Here is a 9929-nt window from a genome sequence, read left to right as displayed (position 1 = left end):
GAAGCATGCTAGCTAAAACTTATCTTCCTCTTTGTGCACCCAAGCAGCTGTTCGCCTATCAACACTAGTGGAACGGAAACTACCTGCCGGCCATTGCGACTTCAGGTGCATACCTCGGTACAAGGATCGTCTCATGGCTACGAGCGGCTGTGGTAGGCTGGTGGAACGGCGGTGTGGTTGTGACGGGTGCTGGAGATCGGGTAGCGGCGGCGTAACTCATGGGACGCTGGTGCCGAGAACGCCTGCCTGACTTCCTCGCTCACCACTTCGGCGATTGATCCTACAGGTCTATCCAATGTCGGTGTCAGAATGTTTTGCACTTCTTCTGTTGCATGCTCCCTGATCTATTTACGCAAGGAATTCTGATACTCGGCAGTACCTGCGGCAGCATTGGTTGTTGTGCTGGTGGACAGTCGATCGTACGGCCTGAACCGTTGCCCGCTCAGTAGCCGTAGCCTCTTTGATAAAATCAGCGACAGTGACTGGTGCATTTTGCACAAGCCCCGCGAACAACTGCTATTTTACACCTCGCATGAGTTAGCGCAACTGTATATCTTCGGTCATATTCGGTTCGGCTCTACGAAAGAGGCGGGCCATGTCCTTGGCGAACATTGTGTCCGACTCATTAGGTTGTTGCACACGCAGCTCCATCATCTGCTGGACGCGGTCGCGTCGCTCGGCACTTGCAAAAATATCCTTGATCTGCCGAAAGTCATTCTATGTCGTTAGGCTAGCTTCAGGGTTCTCGTACCAAGTACGCCCACTGTCGTCAAGGGCTAAACAGACGTGGGAGAGCTTTTGCTGCTCAGTCCACTGGTTAATCTGTGCGACGCGTTCATACTTGTCAAGCCAGTCTTCAACGTCTTCGAAGACTGCACTGCGATAGCGATCGGGAACCAGCGCATGCAGAACTGTTACCTGTTGTGGACTGGGAAACCGGCTACTTTGGGTTGCTTGCGGTGGACTGGTTTCGGCCATTGCGCGATGTGTGCAGCTCCCGAAGAGAGGTGGTTGAAGAGGGGAGAACTCCGGCGCCAGGCCTAGCAGTCGACGACTAAAGCGATGCACGGGTGTCCTAACTGGTGACAATGCGTGCGGGCTAGATGAACGACTGCCAGAAGGACTCCGGAGCATCAGGCGAGCTAAGTACGCAGCACCTCCACCAATGTTACGGTACAACGCGGACATAAGACAGGGAGACGTTCTTCAAGAACAAGACGACAACTTGTTCATAAACAAACGGTACAGAGGCACGTCTTCTTCATCGTCGCCCAATTTCAGCAACCCACAAGGCGGAGTCCGTTAATGCCCCCCCCCTTCGTTTTCTTCTGCATAGGATACACGCGTTCATGTTCTCTTATCCTAGGCATTTCCTGGCCCTTTATTGCCACTGTCTGCTCACTGTTTTCATAGAATACCATAACACCTGATTTTCTAACATTAAATGTCGAACCTAAATTGTTGCCTTCTTGCCCACAGATATTAGCCAGACGTTGCAAATCACTTTGCTTGTTAGCTAGACGATGAGAAAAACGAGAACAAGGTGAAAGCAGGAGCCAACGTTTCCACAAGTGGACTTGTCTTCTTCAAGGCTAGAAGACAAGTCCACTTGTCCAAACGTTGGCTGCTTCTTTCACCTTGTTCTCGTTTTGTTCATCGTCTTGAATTTCCATCTCCGGCCTTCCCCGTGTTTTTCCTGAATTTGCTTGTTAGCTAGCAATACGATGTCGTCCGCGTAAAATAAACCTGTAAGCTGCTGCTCCACTACTGTACTCGCCTGCTTGTATGAGAGATTAAACCCGATATTACTTCCTTCTAGCCCCCTCTCCATCCTCACCGTGTACATCATAAACAGCATTGAGGATAATAGGCACCCCTGCCTCAGTCCCTTTTTGATGTTACTCTCTCCTCGCTCCACATCCCTTCCCATTCAACGCAAACGGTATTTTACAGGTAAATCTATCTCGAAAACTGTAGACAATCGTCACCTAAACCTTCCCCTTCCCGAATATTTCCCAAAATGTGGTGGTCTACGCTGTCCTAGGATCCTGTAATGTCTAACAAGGCCACATATACCGGTCTGCTTTCTACTTTTGATATTTCAACACACAGAGTAAAGACAAATAAGTTGTCATCCAAACGCCTGCCTACGCTGAGGCCATACTGAAGTTCTCCCAAAATGCCATTATTCTCTACCCATGCTTGCAGGTTTAATTTGATTGCCTGCATTGCTAGCCTCTATATTACCTATGTAATAGGCAACGGTCTATACAAGTGAATTCTACGTTTCCCCCCTTACCTTTATAAATTAAATCCATTCTACTTTGTCGCCAACTGCCTGGTATTCGTCTACCTTTCAAAGCATTTTCCACTGCTTTCACCAGAGCTTCCTTACTTTTTGGTCCTAGTTCATTAATCAGCCTAACGGGAACCTCTTCTAGCCCCGTGGCTGTGTGCTTAGGAGTTTTCTCTTCGCTTTTCTTCCAGTGGAAATTTGTCAGCACGAGCTCCTTTTCCACCTGGGTCTCTTTCATGCTCTTTTTTCTTCAAATATAACCTCGTCATTGCCTTGGAAAGATTCGGCTGTTAATTTTCGGATGTAATATATTGACGCCTCTCCATCCAATCTGTTTCCATATTCGTCTAGGATATATTGCTGAGTTGTTGCTTACTTCCCACCTAATAATCTTAGTGGTTCCAAAATATTCTAGGTGTGGCCATCTTTTTCTGACATATTTGCAACGTTCACTTCCACCTTTTATCTTTGCTTGCAGCAGTATATGAACCATATACTTTTTCTCTCGGTATATTTCCCATTTACTGGCTACTTCATCCTGCGCCAACTGCGCCTTATTTGCCTGCTTGTGCTCTCGGGATACTTTCTGTCGTTCGGCGATTGCTTCTCGTATCTCTCTGTTCCACCAGATTAGCGGTTTCCTTTTCCCTTTCCAAGGAACATGTTGTTTCTCTTTCCGTATTTCTGTCGTTATTACACTTAAAAGCTCACTATATCCCCACTCTTTATGTGGCCATTTGCCGAGTTTTTCCTCCACTCTAGTGACCATATTTGTCGTTTGTTCAGCATTCAAATTTGGACTGGCCATTTTGCACTCCTTGCTGTCTTTCCGAACTACTTGTCCCATTTTCAAAATGACGCGTTTGTGTTCACTCTCTATGCTGCTATACCCTTCCACATCAATGACCATTTCTCTCAACTTGTCATGAATTCCTTCTGTCATCAGACCGTAATCAATTGTTTGATTGGCTGTTTCCCAGTTCCCACGTGATCTGCCCTTCATACACCAGCCCTGTATTCAAGATAACGTAACGAGGTTACTCTTAATTATGTTACTCTCAAAGGTCCAGCATTGACTTCTCGCTGTTGTCGGTATAGCCATCTACATACTATATGTGGGCATTCATGTCACCTATTACGATAATTTCAGCACCATTCCCGAAACCATTATTATCAGCGTTTATGCATTACACTAACTCTTTCTTCTTTGTGCAATTATTTCCGGTCCACAAATACGTAACGCCCAGCCAAGTTTCTTTCCCACTCATTGTACCTGATAACCAAAGATGCCCTTGACATTCTGAATTTACTCTTTTCCATTTGGCTCCCTGATGAACGAGCATTCCGACTCCCCCTGCCTTTCTTTCCCACTTAATTAGTTCTGTTGCACCCTTCCCAAACATAATTCTGAATCACTTGCGGCTCTTCCGAGTCTCTAAGGCGCGTTTCTGTAACGGCATAGACCGATTTTTTTTCTAATCAACTGCTCCTCAATCTCTGCCCACTTTTCCTTTCTTCTGCTGTCCTGCATGTTTATGTAGCCTATTGCATGGGGAGCTCTCTTTCTTGATTTCCTCCTTTTTCTCTTATTGACGGCGATGCTATACTGAGGTTCCCTTAGGGGACCTTCAGTACTACCTACTCTGGCGTCCTGAGCGCCTGTGGGCCCCCTAAAAAAGCAACAGCGCGACTAGCAAGTTGCCAGCCCACTTCTTGTGCAAGCCTTTAATTGAAGTGGATCCCGCCTCATTGAAAATCACCACACCTTCTCACTTCCCTGTTTACTTGGACACTCTCGAAGCCTTTCTCTCGGCTCATTTTCTATATCGCCTGATTGGCAGCCACTATGGCTCTTTGTACATGACTGTCACGTAAATGCACCTCCGGCACCGTGCACACCACGGTCTGCACCCGAGGGGACAGCTCGCGCATGTCGTCCACCCCTTTCGCCAAGCGCTGGGCTAGACCTCTTCCTTTCCTGTTTAGGACGTCATTCAGCCCACGTGCTACTGTGACAAGGTTGCGCAAGTGGGCATTTTCCACGAGCTTTGTTTTTCCTGGCTCCATGACAAAACCCAGCGTCCGCCTCGGAAATGTCCTTACCACCACTCCTTTATCTCTTTCACCCTCTCCACAATTGCTTTTAAGCACCTATCCAGGTTTGAGTCGCCGGCGATAATCACCATTATACTCTAGCCTACCTTTCCCTGCTTCCCTTTGTCCTATTCCGCGTGATTCGGCCTTGACAAGGGCCATTGATCCATGCGCTTCTGCTTTTTCCGCGTGGCGGCCTCAAGTTAGGTGCACCTCTTTCCAGCTAACCCATCACCATGTTACACGCATTCCATGCACTTTTCTGGCGCTCTTTCTTTGCTGCTCCCTCTCTTGTCACGTCGGTAGACTGCGTTCCATTATCACGACCATTCTCGTGTTCATTCTCGTGACATTCACGACTATTCTCATGACCATTCACAGTGGCGGCCTTGTTCAGCTTTTCTCGGCTGTTTCAAGTCTTTCTTCCACCACCTTCCCTGCATCCCACTCCCGATATAGCTCATTCTTGAGCTCTTGAACCTGTTTGACAAGGTCTTCCGGAAAACGGGAAAGCCTCCATTTTCTCAAGCCTAGCATCCACATCACAGTGTGTGCCGATTGACTCGGTTCCCTCTGCACTCTCATCCGTCCCCTCAACTGCCTTGAGGGACCCCCTGCGCATTTCCTGCTTTCCCGGCTTTCTTGCCATGTATTGCACGGCTTTTTCTAATGCAAATACTCTAATACTTTAATAATGCAGAGCCCGTATCTTCTGGCAAAGACCGATACGCACAGGATCTAAATCCTTTAAATGTCGCAATGTAATTCTCGCCAAAGGTCTAAAAGCTATCAATACCGCAGAGACTTAAGGTATGACATGTGTTCAACCACGCGGCCACCCTCTCTCTTTCCTACCAACACACAAACACTAAAACCGCTACTAGCTATTAGTATTGCCACTTTCATTCTACTAGTTAAAGGCTATAAAGACTCAACATCCCACCCGGTTGCACGTGCTGCAGCACGTGGCGCGGAAGGGCGCTCTGACTATCCTGCAAAACCAAATGTACCAAAAAACACCCGCACACACGAAAAAAAAGACAAAAAAGAAGTAATCTACGCAATTAATATTTAAAGGCTGAAAAATCAGCAAAGCTAAAACAGAATCAAGCTCAAAGCATGCACAAAAACTTATGATTTTGTCTCCACCACGGAGCGCTAAAGAGCACGTTCATCCGCCACACAATATCGAGCCTTCCAAAAAAATGTGGAACGCCCCACGCTAAAACCATCCCGCTAAAATGCTTACAACTCAATGAAATGCGTGTAAATCGTTTGTGAGTGCTTCCGTGAAACCATTTTCCAAGTTGGTTATACGGTAACAACAAATAATACAATAAATGGCTTGTTTACTATCTCTTTGTGTTCCTAAAACGCATTCATAGTGTTTGGCAACGCTGAAGGGTAGGCGGCGAGTGCGCGCTGCCGTCAGCAGAGCAGCAGCCAGATAAGGACGAAGCCGCACTCCAGAGATACGGTGGGGCCTTGTGGCAGCAGGGCTATGGTAACTCAACTATCTAATTTCGTTTTTTTTCTGCTCTCTCACCAAAGGCGCGCGGGACGAAATCGGTGTCGCCCTTCCTAGACGTGCGACCTGCTACAACTTCGCTGCTACTGCAGGCCGTGAAACCATGTAAATCACTCGCATTATTTCGAACACCCAGGTACTTCTTTCGCGATTTTAGATAGCTTATCACGCAGCCAAGCACGTCAATTCTGCTCTGCTCTGAACAAGTTCAGCGTTCAGGTAAGCAAAAGCTTTTTCTTTGAGCACTGCCTTATCACACTGGCGTATGCACTACCATATTTTAGATACAGAGTCTAGTGAACTGGACTATTTCTCACATTCCTGCATTTTGGAAGTGTAATCCAGCATTCAGCACACACATGTGTGCATAAATTCGCATTGCAAAAGGAAATTAATTTATATCTGTCATGTTTTGTTTACCTCTTTTTCCTCACGCTCCCTGCTTTTTCGCAATTAAACTCAAACGAAAGTTTCAAGCCGCTGTCATTGCTTGTGCGTGAGTTCTCATTTATGCCTATAGTGTACTTTTGCATCTTTGCAACGAAGCTGCTGATGTTGCATAAGACCTGTACGCCCCATGGAACGTCAGTAACTTTGTTGCTGCGTCCAGTGCAAGCATACATTGCCTATCGTCAACGAGGACAACTTTACGTTGGCAGTATGCGTGTACATTCCATGCCAACTAGGTATAGCGGTGCTCCAGTCCTCAAACTCAGACGGGCTTTATTGTTTTGTTCGCATTTTGTGCTTTTTGTCCAGAGCACAGGAACAGAGAGTCGCGTTAATGATGTGAATTCTTGGAAACAACTTCGTTAGGCAATTTTCTTGGCGAGCGAACTTTCCTTGACAAAGTTGCCCGTGAGCATTTTTTTTTCATCATACGTCAGTGGCCTTGACTAAATTACTGATTCACACCACTAAAAGATATAGTCACGTGGTAGTGACTGCGACGAACACAGTAGCAAACCTGTAAATAGGCGAAACTACATCTTTATTGGACGAACTAACCCGCCCTGGTTGCTCAGTGGCTATGGTGTTAGGCTGCTGAGCACGAGGTCACGCGATTGAATTCCGGCCACAGCGGCCGCGTTTCGATGGGGGCGAAATGCGAAAACACCCGTGGTACTTAGATTAAGGTGCATGTTAAAGAACCCCAAGTGGTCGAAATTTCCGGACAATTCCACTACAGCGTGCCTCATAATCAGATAGTGGTTCGGCACGTAAAACTCCTTAATTTAATTTTATTTTGCGAACTTGTGCCCTCATAAGCAAGTTACACCTAAAGCACAATGATAGCGGCGAACGCAGTCGGCGGTCGTCGAAATCTGATCAGCGCGGCAAGTACGTCGGCTTTAATACATCAGTCGTCGAATGTTCCAGAGTAATCGCGTGGACCCACGTGTCTTCCGCGAAGTTTCTACACCATTCGCGTCGCGCGTACATGCAGTCACATTACACAAGTTTCGGTGACAGACAGCGGATGGAACAATCGATAACATTCCAGAAACTTCAGATACATGCAGGCGCGTCCTGCGCTGTGCGATAACATTTTTTAGGCGGTGGAACGTGGTCGCCGGATAAAGGATAAACAAGTACGCGTGTCAATAGCCCCCTCATAAATAGCATCGACGCAATCCTGCAAAGAAACGAAAGTAATAAACAAAAACACCCGTCACAAAGAAACAACAAAATAAGGGAGTTCGTCCGCATGCGTACAAGGGCTTAAGATGCACCACGTGGACCACTTCAGATCGTGCTCGGCGCCGCTGTGAATGCGAAATGCCGTCGGGCACAATCACATGGTCCAGTCGTTGTAGGGTCCGAAATAGCGTCGCAATAGTTTCTCACTGAGTCCTCGTCGGCGTATCGGGGTCCAAACCCAAACAGGGTCGCCGGGATGGTACTCGACGTAGCGTCGTCGGAGGTTGTAGTGTCGGATGTTGGTCCTCTGCTGGATCCGCAGGTGGGCGAGCTGTCGGGCTTCTTCGACACTCCGGAGATAGGTGGCGACGTCAAGATTCTCTTCGTGGCCGACGTGCAGCAGTATGGCGTCGAGAGTAGTCGCCGGATTCCTGCCGTAAAGCTCCTTGAACGGCGTGATCTGTGTGATTTCTTGCACCACCGTGTTGAAAGCGAAGGTACCGTACGGCTGGACGGCATCCCAGGTCTTGTGTTCGACGTCGACATGCATTGCTAGCATGTCGGCGAGGGTCTGATTCAGACGCTCCGTGAGACCATTCTTCTGCGGGTGGTAGGAAGTTGTCCTCCTATAGCTTGTCTGGTTGTATTGTAGAATTGCTTGGGTTAGCTCTGCTGTAAAGGCCGTTCCTCTGTCAGCGGTGAGCACTTCTGGGGCACCATGTCGCAGAAGGATGTTCTCAACGAAAAATTTCGCCACTTCGGCTGCGCTGCCTTTTGGTAGAGCTTTAGTTTCAGCGAAGCGAGTGAGGTAATCTGTCGCCACGACCATGCACTTATTTCCGGATGTTGACGTCGGAAACGGCCCCAACAAGTCCATCCCGATCTGCTGAAAAGGTCGGTAAGGAGGCTTGATGGGCTCTAGTAATCCCGCTGGACTTGTCGCCGGTGTCTTGCGTCGCTGACAATCTCGACATGTCTTGACGTAACGGGTGGCGTCGGTGGTCAGGCGCGGCCAGTAATACCTTTCCTGTATCATCTATAGCGTCTGGGAGAATCCGAGGTGCCCAGTGGTCGGATCGCCATGTAAGGCGTACTTCTGGACGCAGCGCCGACGGAACAACAAGAAGGTAGTTGCGACGCACTGGTGAGAAGTTCTTCACCAGTAGCTTGTTTGTAATCGTGAAAGAAAACAATCCGCGCCTAAATGACCTAGCGAAAACGTCGGTAATCCTTTCTAAATACGCGATGAGGCATTTTAGCTCCGGGTCTGCTCGTTGCTGTTCAACGAAGTAGTCCGTGCTTATTATTTCAAGGAAGGCATAGTCATCCTCGTCGTCTTGCGGCGGCGGTTCAATGGGGGCGCGTGATGGCAATCGGCATCAGAGTGTTTCTTCCGGACTTGTAGATTACAGTGAGGTAAAATTCTTGCAGTCTGAGGCTGCACCGCGCCAGCCGTGCTGAAGGGTCCTTTAAATTAGCTAGCCAACAAAACGCGGGATGGTCGCTGACGACGTTGAATGGCCTGCTATATAGGTAAGGGTGGAATTTTGCTGCAGCCCAAATGAGGGCGAGGCATTCCTTTTCAGTCGTAGAATAATTGCCTTCCGCTTTTGACAACGACCGGCTAGCGTAAGCTATCACCCGTTCAAGTCCATATTTCCTCAGGACTAGGACGGCACCGAGGCCTAGTCTACTTAGGTCAGTGTGGATTTCGGTATCGACGTCCTCGTCGAAGCGCACAAGTACCGGCGGCGACTGCAGGCGTCTTTTCAGTTCTTGAAATGCGTCGGCCTGCGGCGTTTCTCACTTGAACTCAACATCACATTTAGTCAGATGTGTCAACGGCTCAGCAATACGTGAAAAGTCCTTGACAAAGCGCCTGTAGTAGGCCCACATGCAAAGGAATCTACGCACTGCCTTCTTGTCAATGGGCTGCGGAAATTTGTTGATGGCAGCTGTCTTTCGCTGGTCGTGGCGGACACCACATTTGCTGATGACGTGGCCTAGATAATGAAGCTCAACGTAAGCGAAGCGGCACATTTCCGGCTTCAGAGTAAGCCCTGATGACTTGATGGCCTCTAGCACTTTCGCAAGCCGCCTACCGTGATCGTCGAAATTTCCGGCGATGACGACGACGTCATCCAAGTAAACAAGACAGGTCTGCCACTTCAATCCTGCTAAAACCGTGTCCAACGCGTGCGGGAACGTTGCAGGCGCCGAGCACGGACCAAATGGCATAGCCTTAAACTCATAGAGGCCGTCTGGCGTGATGAAGGCGGTCTTTTCGTCATCTCTTTCGTCGACTTCTATTTCCCAGTAGCCAATGCGTCGTCTACTCGCCGTGGATGCTCAGTGGCTATGGTATTGGGC

General features: G+C 48.4%; 1 protein-coding gene across 6 annotated transcripts in view; it reads left to right on the top strand.

Moving 5' to 3' along the window:
- The first annotated feature begins 5907 nt into the window (after positions 1-5907).
- Positions 5908-9929, top strand: part of LOC142566701 (cytochrome P450 3A4-like) — a 139034-nt gene continuing 135012 nt past the window's right edge. For 4 of the 6 annotated variants that reach the window (XM_075677534.1, XM_075677539.1, XM_075677535.1 and 1 more), the window contains exon 1: positions 5911-6137. The gene's annotated coding sequence lies outside the window, so the exon portion shown is untranslated. Of the gene's footprint in view, positions 6138-9929 lie in introns of all 6 variants that reach the window. The other 2 variants (XM_075677537.1, XM_075677538.1) reach the window with 2 other exon arrangements.

Source organism: Dermacentor variabilis, unplaced genomic scaffold (genome assembly GCF_050947875.1).
Source record: "Dermacentor variabilis isolate Ectoservices unplaced genomic scaffold, ASM5094787v1 scaffold_13, whole genome shotgun sequence".
Classification (NCBI taxonomy): Eukaryota; Metazoa; Arthropoda; class Arachnida; order Ixodida; family Ixodidae; genus Dermacentor; species Dermacentor variabilis.
This window is presented reverse-complemented; position numbering and strand designations above follow the sequence as displayed.